Source organism: Gallinula chloropus (assembly GCF_964237585.1).
Source record: "Gallinula chloropus genome assembly, chromosome: 17".
NCBI lineage: Eukaryota > Metazoa > Chordata > Aves > Gruiformes > Rallidae > Gallinula > Gallinula chloropus.
Window position 1 is genome coordinate 471,180 of NC_140102.1, and position 14,036 is coordinate 485,215.

General features: G+C 54.1%; 1 protein-coding gene across 1 annotated transcript in view; it reads left to right on the top strand.

Annotated features, from left to right (window-relative positions):
• MN1 (MN1 proto-oncogene, transcriptional regulator) overlaps positions 1–14,036 on the top strand; it is a 35,921-nt gene that overhangs the window by 18,427 nt on the left and 3,458 nt on the right. The gene's annotated exons all lie outside the window — the stretch shown is intronic.

Below are 14,036 nucleotides of genomic sequence, written 5' to 3' on the forward strand. Positions count from 1 at the left end.
GGTAGACAGAGACTTTTTTCAGTTCATCACAGTTCATCCCCCATCCCGGTACTACTTTAAGAAAGAGGCTGTTGAAAACAGGTATTTAAGAATATAGATCTTCAAGAAAATAACTGGGTTTGACTTCTTATTTTCCTGGGAATTTTATAAAGCTGATGTGAAATATAGCTTTCTTTTACAATTTGAGTTAAGACTTTCTAATTTCCCCTTTCCCCCCTCTTCTTTTCACTTTTGCACCAGAAACGATCATTTCAGAGATTATTTCCATTTCTTCATTTGCTGTTTTTGCCACATACCCCACACAGAAAGAATAAATTTCTGTAATTCTGCCACCGGTTTGTGCAGCTTTAGACAAGTTTGGGGGGGGAAGGAGAGAGAATGGAGAAGAAGGCTTACAAACTCAAGTAATGCTTATTCTTTTAACAAAAAATAGAAGAATGCGAAAAACTGGGTTTTTCCATTTTGTGCATGGCTGCTGTTTGCAGCTGGGAAGGCTGTAGAAAAGAAACGTTGGAGAAGAAAACGGGGGGAGATAAGTGGTTAACCGAACATCAGCCCTCGTTCTGTGGTGACTGGGGAAAAGGAAGAGAGGAAAGGGTGAGTTCCCGTGGCCAGCTTTTAAAGCAGAAGGCAGGTGGGAGTCACAAGGCCCGTGTAGCACCGGGTAGGCTGGTGCCGTGCCAGTGATGCCATCCAGCGTCCGGCTCCGCCGTTGAGCGTCCCGCGCCCGGCCGCGGGGCCGGCTGCGTGGGAGCAGAGCAGCATGGCTGCCAGTGCGCCCGCCTGGCACGGCCGGGTCTGTCGGGTGCTCTGTACGGTGTCTGTCTGTCCTGGGCGACCGAACACTCTGCTGCCAGGCCCGCCCTGCCCCTCGCGCCATTGAGGGCCTGTTCAGAGCCTTGGCAAGCACTCACCAAGCTGTGTGTGTGTGTGTGTGTGTGTGTGTGTGTGTGTGTGTGTGTGTGTGTGTGTGTGTGAGATCTCTTCCATCACTGGGTGATGTTGATGCCATCAGGGTAATGGGAAAACTGGGTGGAAGTGGGGGACAGTAGAGGCGTGTCAAGCGCTGGGTAGATTAATCCCTTGGGAAATGAGTGCTTTCCAAGAGTGGCAGGAGACCCAGAGCCCGGGCAGAATCTGCAGCCCCATACCTGGTTATGATTACGCCTGCAGACACTTCCAGCAGGTTCCTGTAAAGCTGTATTGCCTGGTGGGTACATAGCTGCAGAGGGTTAAGTACCAGCAAATGAAAGATACCCTCTCAGAGGGGTTTGCCTGCGTGGTTTCATGTGATGGGAGTCTTTGCTGTAGAGTTTGTAAAACCTGGCTGTGGTTTTGAACAGGCATGTTCTGCCCTTGTGTTTTGTAAGGAACAGAGCTAAAAAGGACTCGCTGTGTCTTTAAACTTGTGGATCCTCAAAAATTCCCTGGGAAAGAGAAGGGGGAAGGGACCCTTTCAGGATTAATTAAACAGAGATGTCTTGCTGTAGACTTCAGGGTTTACTGATAAACGCCAGCCCCGCACCCACGTCTGGTGGTGGCTGCCATTATTTTTCAGGGCTATTACAAGGAATCTGAGAAACCTTCCCTTTCTCCTCCTCTGTCTTCCATTTATCTGCCCTCCCAACCTGTTTGTTTGTGTATGGTTAAGTTTTCCATGCCAGGGAGAAGCAGAGTGGAAATGTCAGGGGTCAGGCTGCAGGCAGGGCAGGCAGGGAGCAGGCAGCCCGGCTCCTGCAGCCTTTGACTTTCTGAGAAACCGGAGATATGTTTGTTCCAGGCGAGATTAACTCCTTCAGCACGGGGCCCTTCTGCGCGAGGGGAGCTGCGGGGCCGGAGGCGCGGTGGGCGCACTGAGACGCTGAGCTCAGTGTGCTGAGGCTGCAGTCCCGTGGGTGATGGGTGCGAGCGCTGCCGTCACGCTCACCCTCTTATCTGAGCCCAGCAGGCCCAACGCTGCGTCTGCCTTGGCAGCTCTGCAGCTGGAGGATGAGACTGTGCAGATCTGAACCTCTGGGAGCACGGAGGGTGGCACTGCTTCTTGCGGTGCTGTTGTGCAGACTCTCCGCGTGTTTTCCAGTGAACAAAGCCCTCAGTGCTGCTGTTTGGGAACAGGCTTTTGGGTGGAGGTGTGACTCAGGGCTTGCCACTCGGAAGATGTGTGAACACCAGCTTGGGTGCCCTTGCCTTCAGAATGACCGGTTTTGGTGTTGGGCCGATCGGTTCTGTACCCCACGGGCTCTACGCTGCCTGTGGTGCGGTGGTTCCACGTGCGGCAGCCCCGGCTGATGGCGAAGCGAGAGCCAGGGTTCAGCGAGCTGTGGCTGTGTGCTGGGTGTGCGGCTCCAGCCACGCTGCCAGCACCTCACCCTGCCTGCACAAGGAGCCACCAGACCCAGAGGTGTGCTGGAGGGGTGCTGGTGCTGTGCCACTGGTGCCGTGCCATGCGGGCGCTGAAGGGCCGAGTGCTGCCTGGTCTGACAGAGTGTAGTGCCTACACTGTCACAGTACAGGCGGGGCACAAGGTGGCCGTCACCCCGGCCCATCTGCTGCATTCCTGGGTATGGATGTGTCCCTGAGCCGTAGAGGTCCTGTGGCACATGTGTGTGGGAAGGTTGTCTCACTGCTGCCTCCTCGCCCCGCCACACTGCTCTGTCCCCAGGACACGCTGTGCTCCCGTGTGCCGGCACATCGCTGCTCCAGCACACCGGTGCTCCGGCACTGCTCAGCCCCATCCCACTGTTGCTCCCATGCCTTGGCTGGCACACTGGCCTTTTTGGGCGTCCCCTTCCCGAGCGCTGTTGGGCAGAGCCCTCACAACTGCCAGCACGGCAGGGCAAGCTAATTGTCTGCCATTTTTTCATTTTCTGGGGATATTGAAATTGTTGGGGGTCATAAATCATGTGGGCATATGGCTGGAAAGGGACCCCGGGCCCATATTTCAGCTTTGGGTTTGGAGATGAGACTGTCCATCCTGTGTTGTGCTGTGGCCCATTTTGTTGATTTACTGGTCTATGAAACTTTAGAGTTAATTTCTCGTCGGAGCTGTGAAAGTCTGTCTACCCGTGACTTTCTTGCTCGAACAGCTGTTTGCTCCTGATTCGTCGCTATTCTGAGAACTTCGTGAAGACTCTCCACAGTGATGTGACAATTGGAAGAAAAAGATGAGCTTATATTTTTCTCATCCTAATAGTGCCACTTACAGACGTACCGAAGAAAGCCGGGTTTCTTTGTGTGTTTCATAGTTCTTCTTAAGGTGAATTTCCCTTCCTGCCATTCCCCCTGCACATGGTTGTGTATTTTTTCTCTCTGATGATTTTTTTGCTTTTACTTTTCCTCCAGCTAGATTTAATTTTAACACAAGCCCTGCTCCTCCACCAGATTTATGTTCCCCAGCTGAATCACCACGCCTTTCTGCTGCTTTTTGGGATGTTTCTGAATGCCAGATCCATTATACGGCTACTTTCTGTAGCCAGACTAAAATTTGGGGGTTACCAGAACTTGGGTGTTTTCTATAGCAGAAAAAAACAAGCAAGAATGTGCCCAGGAAGCACACTTGGGTTGATAGCATCAGATGTCACTCTGGCTTCCAAATGCATGTTTTCCAGCAGAGATTTTGACCCCTCTCTCAAACTCTGGCTTCCTGGCAATTCTGTGGTTTTCAGTTACTTTTCTTACACTCTTCAGAAGTCCTCCATGAATTACAAGGAATTTGCAAATCATTCTTGGGAAACCTTTGTTTTTGGAGTGTCACTCCTGTGCCCTTTGTGTTCCTCCGCAGAGTGGCCGAGGCATCTCTGCAGTGCCTGGGGAAACCCAGCTTTGTTCTGGGGTCTCTGCTCTCATTTAACTCTGTGAGGGGTGAAACTGTTTGAGCTCCTTTTGATTTTAGGGAGGCTCCTTCCCAAGGTCTCCTCATAGAAGCTGCTGCTACTTCCGAGACCGCAAACCTCAGTCGCAGCTATCCCAGAGAGCAGCGGGATGTGTCTCAAGGTAATGCCACAGATAAAGGGGATAAAGGAGCTCAAGATCCTGGAGTCTGTTTCTGCTCGCTTACTTGTTAGCCTTTGGTAAACTCCAGTTGTGTTTTCACAAAGATCCTTGAACTCGTGTGGTTTAACCCAGAGCATTAAGCACATGATCACCATTTCTTGGTGTGCAAGAGCCTCAGATGTGTGAGGCCCCTGGGAGAGATTGACTTTGCCTGTGGCAGTTCCGTGTTACGGTCTCTCGTAATTGTGAGTTATGGGTTGGGCAGAGGCACCTCCAGGAGCTGCGGGCAGAGCCGGGGAGGGGGTGGGAGGGACCCTGCATGGGTGCAGACCTGTTGGGATGCGAGGGCATGGCTCCTTGATTTCTGAGCACATGGAAGCCTTTGGCCGGTGGTGCCCAAGCCTTTGCCTCACAGAGACTGGTGATGCTTGAGAGACCAGCTCCCTTTCTACACTCGGCTAACAAGGGCTCATTTAATTTGCGCCCTGAAACGAAGCACCCACAAACACAGCTCCTTGAAGGGAATCTTCTTTCATTTTGTTTTCACTTCATTTGAGGAAAATAGAGATTTCCATGTATAAAATGCAGGGCTTAAATATCCTACTTACTGTTGTCATTTCTATTTTTTCCCTGGCAATTATAGGGAGGCTCTTGCACAGATCTGAGGAGAGAAAGCTGGAATCTGTACGTTTCCTCCTCTGTTGGGCTCTGTGCATAATCACCAGCTATTCATTGCCTTACAAACGCCATTAGTACTCCCACTTCCCTTGCCCGTGTGAGTGAGCATCTTCGTGCTATTTTTGGCGGCCTGCTCTGCGCACTGGAGCTCGTGTTAGGCTGAAGGTGATACTGGTGCTTCTGACCAGCGTGTCCTCAAGACAGGAACGGCTGCAGAGCTTGCTGAAGTGCTACAACAGGTTGTAGAGCAGGTCGACAGGTAACAGATGCTGCTCTTTGGGGCACATCTCCTGGCAAAGAGTCAGCTGGAGGCGATGGAGCAGCAACAGAGCCAGGCCCAGGCCAGCCTGAGACATTTTCCAGTATTGAAATGTTCCCTCAAAAGGGGAGAAGCAGCTCAGGGAGTCGAGAGAACCTGTCAGCTCGGGATGTGGTCTGAGGCTGTTGGAGGCTGATGGCAACCTCTCCGGAGCACGGGCCGGTAGTGGCCACTGGCAGGTCTGTGGGGTGATCCCATGGGGAATGGCTGGCGTTAGTCACCTCTGATCGTCTCAGCTCCCTGTTAAATGTCAAGGTGGCAGTTTGATGCAGAAGGTCTGAGCAGCGCCTCTGCTCAGGCTGGGCCTGTTCTGCAGTAACGGCAGCCAGCGCTGGGGAGCTGGGGTGTGTTACTGAGGGCATCTTGGACACTTCGGTGCGGCTCCTGTGCGGGCAGGAGGTTGCACTTTGGGTTTTCTGAAGAGGCTTTTCCCTGCCTGTGCGTTCTGGCTGTCGAGAGATGGGTTTCACAGGGGCTGGGCTGGGCCTAAAGCTGCCACATGATAATCTGCGTGCAGGTGAAATGGATTTGGAAGCACTGGGTGCAAAACCAGAATTTCCTTACTCATCCCGGGTGTGTGGGTTGGTACCCTCGGTGAAAATAGGCTCAGAGCGTTTAATTAGCGCAAGTAACGCCAACAGCAGAGGAAATAGGGGATCAGTTAGCCAATATTCACTCCCACTGCGGAGCTCCTTTTGGCGTGACGTGCCGGATGCAGAGGTAGGGACAGGGCTGGGCCAGCTGCAGCCCTTTGGAGGGAGGGGTGGGAGGAGGTTCGCTGCCTTCTTCCCCATGCCAGGTCCGAGTGTAAGTTTGAGGGAGCCAGTGGGTGGGATTTAGTCAACTCCTTTCCGAGAGGAGCTGAAGTGCTCAGGTTTTTGTGGGGGGACGGACAGGCTTTAGGCCAGGGAATGGGCTGCAGTTGCAAGGCTGCCACTTGTTCTCTCTGGGAAGTGTCCTGGGATGGTTTGGCTGTTGGTGGCAGTTGGTTTGGGTTTGCTTTTTCCTCACTTGGGCAGAGGGTCTCGGCTTCTCACACCGTGCGGAGCGTAGGGGCGCAGGGTGTTGGTGATGGCACTGGGGAGCCTGGCCAGCGGTTGGCAGTTTGGCTGTCAGTAGCTCGGCTCTCAGTGGCTGTTACACGTGAGCCACAATGTCTCTGCCTGGGGCAGGCAGGACCGGGACAGCAAAAACTCTGATGGGACCCGGTTGGGAAAAATGGTCTTTTATTGTGTGGGAACCAAAACCCCGGCGTCAGCCCCTTCGCAGGGGGACAGGCAGCACTCCCCTCTGTGGTTTGCCTATTTTGCAGTAAAGCCAGCCTGAGAGTTAATGGTTAAACTGAAAAGAGGAACTGGAGGTAGCCGAAAGAGAGGAAGGATATGAGTTAAAAACAGACTGTTGTCCCTGCAGCCACCTAGCCGGGCGCAGGAGCGGGCGCTGTCCCCAGGAAACGGAGCTTCTGGCTTCCCCTGGGACACGGGGCTTGTGTTTCTTCCCAGAGAGTTGTCAAGTGGTAATTTCACAGTAACATCCAGAGCAGTAAGTAGGTGTAGGCAGTCTCATGCTTCCTGCTTCCCTGTAGAGCCAGGGACACGTGTGGCTCTGGTGCTGGGCGATGGGGAGCTGCGTGTTCCCCCTTCCCCTCGCGGCAGGGTGAAGGGAGCACGATGTTGTTCTCACCCGTTCGCTCTGCATCTTCAAGGTCAAGCTGTGTGTAAGGTCACTGCTGCCTTTGCCACCCATGGGCGTAGCATTTTTCCGACTTACTGGTGTTTTCACCATTTTCTTCAGACGTGTGCCTAACAGCCAGAGCCTGTCCTCAAGTGATATCCGCCCTGCTTGCTGCTGGAGCTGTAGGGTAGGACACTGCAGTCTGACTGTAGCCCTACAGCCTAACAACAAACCCTGAACGTTGCCGTGGGTTTGGGCAGCCTCCCTGTCGTGGTACGCGCATCCTTCCATCGCTCCTGGTGAAAACAGGAGCGTGAAAAGAGGTCAAGGGAGAAAAGAGAAAAATCTGGATTCACAGCAAGCGTTCCATGGCTCCTGCTGCCTGGACCCTGTGTGAGCAGCGAGTGCTGATGGAGCTCTGAGACCACTGAAAGCGAAGTAAGCATCTCTGCAGCGTGGGCTGATAGGTGCTGTCTTTGGAGTCACTGGCACCCCCAATTGATGGTGCTGTTTGCGGAGGTCGAGCTTGGAGGACCAGAGGCCACTGCCAGACCAAATGGGCTGATGGAGGGGTGGGCACGTCTCGATGTTCGGGGTAATGGGGCTGTGTTCCTGGCCCCGGCGAGCAGGGATGGCTGTACCTTGCCTTCCAGAGAGCCGTGTCTGCTCTGTATGCAGCAAAGTCAGATGCTTTAACCCCGGTTTGCGGGATGTGTCAGTGTTGTGGGGCAGCGCTCGGCCCTGGGCGCACGAGCCTTCCCTCCTTTGTGAGAGAGGCTTTCACTGTGCAGCTCAGCTAGCTGGGTCTCGGCAATAAATCTGTGGGCTGACCAAGCCAAATGAGTTCTTGAAATGTTAATGAGTGAGATGTGGCCAATAGCCTGGAGTTGGGGATCTCTGCACAGCACTCCTGGGCAGCAGGGAGGGGACTCGCCTGCTCCCCGTTTCAGCTGTGCTTGTCATTAGGGGCCAGGGGCACTTCTGACAGCCCCGAATTTTGTTGATACTGGGGAGGGGAGCACCTTTAAGCATCCTACAGGCTTTGAAAATTGCACAGGTTATGCAAAACAAATGGAGGAGTGAGATCAGAGTAAGAGGAAGGTTTCAGTAATGGAGCAGATGGGGCTTTTCCTTGAGCACCGGTGGAGCCCGGGTGCTGCCGAGTCTGGAGCTAGACAGCATTCACCCTAAGACATCTGAAGTGGAAGAGACAGACCCAGTGCACAGCGAGGTACAAGGTGCCAGAGGTGAAGAAAACTGGAAGTGGTGCCAGTTTTACGGGGAAAGCAGGTGGCAGGTGCCATGTTTGTGTTGATAAACAACCGCAGAGCCTGTGCCAGCTCCCACTCTGGCCGAGGGAACCCTTCGTCCGGGGCTTTGTCCGTGGTGAGGAGGAGGTGGCTTATTTGTTTATCAACACAAACGGACTAGTTGTGTTTAAAAATACAGTTTTAGGAGTAAATTAATCTGTGGAGACTAGGTCCAGTGTGCAGGGAAACATGAAATGCTTTCAGACCTTATTTTTCTTGAAAACTGAAGAAGATGGTTCTGTGGTGTGTACAACTGCAGAGCTATGTGCCTGAACCGATATGTCAAACTGTCATGTGGGAGATTTGGTGAAAAACATCTTGTCCTAAGGGAATAATTTTAAACACTATATGTAGGTTTGCTGCCTCATAAGAGATCGTTACACAAATCTATTCCCTCTTACGGCAGCTCGGCCTCCGCTTAACAGGCACAGAGTGAGCCGAAGCCTATTAATGCATCCTTTAAGAGCGGTTATCAGGTGGTAGAGGGGAGACTGATCTCTGATCAGGGAATAGAACGGTTTTGGCCAAATCCTCTGCTTTAGCCTTAACAAGATCAGTGGCAATCCAGGGGCTTCACGCTCGGTTGGCCATCGAGGGCGGCGGCGGGGCCATGCTGTGCCGGGCGGCCGGACCCTGGGCAGCGCAGGCGGCTGAGGCTTTGTCAGAGCCGGTGAGGAAGTGTAAGGGACGAGCCCTGGGGCCAGGAGCCGTTCCAGGGATCTTCACCTCCTGTTTGTCACTTCAATCTTGCAGGAACGCTGCAACGTGGAGCAGAACCCATTCCCAACCAGACCCCTACCAGACTGACTGCGCTGCCGCTCCTGCTTGCCCCTGCCGCCCGCGCCTTTTCTTGGTGGCGGTTTTGGCAGAAAGGGCAGGGGTGGCACAAGTGGCACCCGAGGAGCAGCATAAACTCCCGGTGCCTCTGCGTAGCATCCACAGTTGCCTTGGCTACACACCATCCCTCCCTCAATTAATCCCCGCTCTCTCAGGACGATGCTTAGGATGTGTGTTAACGTTGTAGGTGAACCCATTTTTAATGGGATTAAATTACCTAAAAATGGGGCCACGTCCAGGCTTGTGTAGCGCTTGGTGAGGTCGTCACAGTTAAGAGAACATGTTTATTTTTAAAAAACGCGTAAGGAGATGCTAGATGAGGGAAGAGGCTTTACATAGCAGCTTAACGTGGGCTAAGGAAAAGGAGGGTGTGCAAAGGAAGCTGGAGGGAATGGAAGTGTGTATACGTGGTGTCGGCAGGAGTGAGGGGCGCCTCAGGATCTAATCCTGCTAGAGAGAAATGTGGTTTTCCTGGGCTGATGGGAAAGAGCAGCCAGTAGCGTGTGTGTCGAGTTTGTTGGTGGAGCAGAACTCCTCACCCCATCTCTGGTACCAGCCGTGTCCAGCCGCCTGGGAAGCTGCCCTGAAAGCTGTGCAGGCAAACAGCAAGCAGCAGCCCTCTGTGTCCCAAAGGCACCCGTGCCCTGGGGAGGGGGCAGGATGGAAGAGCCGCTTCCTAAACGTGGCCAGGGAGGCTGTGAAGTTGTGTCTGTTGTGCTTGTCTGGGACTGAGCCCTGAAATGTGCTCCTGGGGTGAAGCTTAATGCCTTGCTTCTGTCTGAAAGCAAACTCTAGTGTTATTTACAACAAACCACGATGTTTTAGTCTTTTGGGAATGTGGAGCTGTGTGTGGATGTGTCCAGCAAGGAGAACAGCCTGGGTTGTCCCCAGGGCTGGATGCAATGTTTGCCACTGCTTGTGTGTGTTGTTGTAACTGATGAATGTTACCAAACACTCAGAGAAAACTTTTCAATATTTACCTGAAACATCCAGCTTGAGCTGCAGGAAACAAACTGCTGGAGTATTGGCCAGGAGCGGGTAAGGGCTGTGAAAATGGCTCTCATGTCCCAGTGAATGTGTGCAAACACGTCTCTGCCGCTGCCTCCCAGCTCTTCCGGGTGCCGTGGCTGGCTCTCGGTCGTGCCCGTGCGCAAGCTGAGCTAATCATACTAATCCCACCTCGTGTTAACTGCCAGGCCATGCAGCGATGATCGCAGGGCTGGCTGAGCTGCGAGCAGCTCTGCCGCTGCCTGGGATACACAGCGCTGGGTTTTCCTCAGCTTTACCCTCCTCTGAAGGAGTGTGGATTGCTGCTCCGGGCAGGAGAGCAGCAGGATGAGCCACTACAGCCAAGGGCAAGGGAGGAAATAATTTCCAGTGCTAGAAACTTTAACTTGACCTGTGCAGGAACCTGCCTCTGGGACCACCACGATGTCCCCCAGCCACAGTGTGTGAGGAGGCCCTGCCACTGATGGGTGGGGACGGGCTGTGCTGGGAGATCCCACCCTGCTGGGCCCACGAGGGGCTTAGTGGCTCTTGTTCTGCCAGTGACTGTCCTCCCTGGCTTAACACCCCCCATGGCACGTGGAGCCGTGGGGCTGCCACGGCCAGGACACGTGCTAATCCCAGCTCCTGGGGTGAGGATACTGCCATGGTGCGGGCGTGAGCAGGCCCCTGCAGGCCTCTGGTCACTTTGTGGCTTGGAGCCTCACCCCCTCGGCCTGAGCACGCTGTGTGCTTACAGTGATGTTTGGTCTCTTATCTCTGTGTCAGCACCCGCGCCCTGGGCGGCACACGCCGGCCTCCAGACCCGGCAGTTCTGACTTGTGTCTGTCCCAGGTTCCGTCGTGCCACGTCCTTCGGTTTGGAGAGGAAGTCTCCACCCCACCATCGGTATCCTGGGGACGGGGACAGCTCCCTTACACAGGCATCGCTTTATTAGTGACACCACGTTCTTCTGGGAGTTGCCAATAGGTAGCGGCCGATGTGCAGTTCAGACGTGATGTGTTTGACAACCCCTTGCTCTGGATCAGTGGTGCTTCGTGACTGACAGGGATTTACCTGGGGCTTGGCCACTGCCAGGCGGTGACACCATCTTGCGTTACCTGACTGAGTTTACACTGCCAGTCCCTCGGTCTCTGCTGACACCCCCCAGGACTGCAGAAGGTGGGCGCTGGGGCACTGCTGGTTTGAAGGAGGCCGAGGTGCAGCGAGGGAGGCAGCAGAAACAGATCTGCCGGGAGGGGTTTGGGCGAGCGGCAGGCGGTGCCTTGTGCTAAGCACATCCTTCTCATCGGGTGGATCTGTGCAACTTCCATTGCTTTTATACAAAGGGGTTTTTCAGAAGAGCATCGTAGCGTTGTCAGGCGAGAAACACTGGGGAAAAATAAATTGCGCTGAATATTTCCCTCCAGATTGGCTTGGAGAACACTTGTGCCAGTGCGAGCCCCACTGCCAGCGCGCGTTCTCTTTCTGTTCTGGAAGCGAATGCCTGGTTTTCTGTACTCTTAACAATAGACCCCGAGAGCTTGAGCCCCCGCACAGTGGTGTCGAGTGAGGCATTGTGTGGCCTCTGGCAGTTAGTATTAACTTTGCAGGCTTAGGATCAGGTCCTGCTCACCTCCTGTGCTTGGGCTTCCCTGATGTCCTGTTCACCACTGTGGGACAGGTTCCTCTATCAGTGGTTGGCTTATGAGTGTTACACACAGCACGCGTTTCAGGTGTAATGTGCTCATTTACCACAAGCTTAACTCATTCCTTAGATGCATGTGGTGTATGGACTTGCTCACGTAAGGACTGGCCCAGGACAGGATCTGTTCTGGGTGTCGGCGGTGTCCACACAGCCAGTGTGGGTGTCGCTGCCAGCACAGCACAGCGGAGCTCCAGCTCTGATCCTGGCCAGGCGCCCAAGCACCGGGTCCTACTCTGGGAACTGCTCTGCCCCTTCCGTGGGCGTCCCCGTGTCCTCAGCCTGGAGGGACGGTGTCCTGGAGCCCTGCAGCAAGCGCTCCTTGCGATGCTGCAGCAAGCCCTGTGCCCCTCGTGACAGAGGTTCTGCAGTGGGACTCTTTCCCCTTTCTCTGAGCAGAGGAAGGCGGCTGCTGTCACCAGGACTTAATCTCCAGGCGCTGGCTTTTCCGGCACCGCGACCAGCATGTCCTGTATAGTCAGGGACACCTAAGAATAAAAACCAGTGGGTACTGAGTGCATCGTAAGGGCCGGGAACAAACACAAGAAAAACGTTTCCCTTTCTCAATTCTCTGCAATTCGTTTGAGTTTTAAACATTTTATAACTGAAAGCTTGTTCAGGAGTATTTGCATTCAGGATAGCAAGCTTAAACTGAACGCTTCTTTAGAGAGCATTTATTTCGGGAGGGTTCTTTTTGCCCTGTGCTTTTCCTGACATGATGCCCTGATGTCAGCTTGGGCCTCACGGGTCTGCGCTCCCGCTGCAGCTCCCCTGGGGAGGTGAAACCCCTCGTTACCTGTCTGAGCCCGGCACAGGCTGTGCAGGGCAGGAGGAGGGTCTGGGTTGTGATGAGGCTCTGGGGTAGCAGGGAAGGAGAGTGAAAATCCCAGCACTGGAGCGAAGGTGGGCTGCGCTAATGCTGCCTCTGCCTGTCGGGCCTGGGCGCTGGGGCATTGCGAGGCGAAGGCCGCTCTGCGCTTCAGCTCCGCTCCTCGGCCCTGCTCCTGTATCAGCTGCCTGAAACACCCCGCCAGCTCCCGGATCCTTGTTGAGGTGGTGAGTGAGGGAACCCCACGGCAGCGCGATCCCTGCCGGGCCGGGGTGTGTTTCAGAGCTTTGTCTGGGCTCTGCACGTGGTTGCAGTGATGCAGCGCAGGGCTGAGCAAGCAGCAGCACCGCTCCGGAGCCCTGCGCCTTCTCCCCTGCTTCGTACCATCCTGTCCCCGGGTTCTAATTACTTTCCCTGTATGGTGTTATGATACTGGTTTGAATATGAGCATCTCTGACATCCTATAATCAAGCATTCAAAGCGTTTTCCAGTTGGAATCAGGGATTTGCAGAGTAGTTTAAGGTGGTTGTTTTTCAGTATCACTGTGATTGTGTAACGAACCGTCCAGTTCCCCTTTTGTATCTGGTGTGGGGGCTGGTTAAGTGAAACAAAGGCAGGTTCCCCCATGAAGTGTGGTAAACCACACTGCTGGGCTGCGTTGGCCATCAGAGAGGCGACGTGAAGAAATGTCTTCAGGGGGTGAAACATTCACAGCCATTTTTTGGCGTGTGGCTCCGCTGCAGTTCACCCCCAGCCCTGCACCATGGGAGCTCTCCAGGTCTGTCAGGCGTTGTGGTCCCCACGTGAGCCGGTGCTTTGCCTCTTGTGCCTGGGTGGGTACAAATGGAATGGCAGAGGAAAGGCAGCGCTGGCTGCCTGGCCAGATGATCTTGGCTTTTTTGTCTTGTCTCTACTCGCTGGTTTTATTCCACAGAAAGCCCTCTTTCCAGGGTCGGGGGCCTGTCTGCAGTGGCTCAGGCATCCTCCCTGGCAGAAGCAGCTGCATTCCTGGGGGTCCGAGAGGGTTTCCCATGCCCCCGGGCTGGGTGCTGGCTGCCCTGGGGAGAGGGCAGCACACCCCGGCCTGCCCCGGGCTGCCCAGCCCCAGCCAGGGGGAAGAGCTGCTGCCTGCCTGGTTCAGAGGCTCTGTGAGACAGACCCAGGAGGCTGCTGAGGACGTGAGGATTTACAGGGCCAGGGATGAGCATGGGGGAGGGTTTGTCTTTGGGCTTTTTTTGGTGATTTGACTACAAACACTAGAGGAGACCTCAAGTGATTGATTTCCATGAGGAAAAGGTGTTGAAAGAATGATGTCCCTGGCTGCACTGGGCAGGGAGAGGCAGATTGTAAGGATGAGAAAAACACATTTGCAACAGAGAAGATAACTTGAAAGAGTAATGGAAGTGAGGAAACATAGAGGGGTGACAGAGGGAGTGGGTACATGCTAGGATAATTTGGAAGGCCCAATTCTCAGTGTATTGGCTCTGAAATCCAGAGGAAGAAGGCCCGGGACGTCATTTAGGATGTTTCAGTTAAATTCTTTTGGTCCTGTGGTTAATGGAAACTGATGGTGGGTAAAGATCGTACACAGAACTGAGATGCAGAAGCTGCTAGAACAGTGTTCTGTGGTGCTCCAGTGACAGAGGTGAACAGGGAGGCTGATGATGGGTCTGACCTTGGGGATGCCGAGGGCTTGGGGTTGGGCTC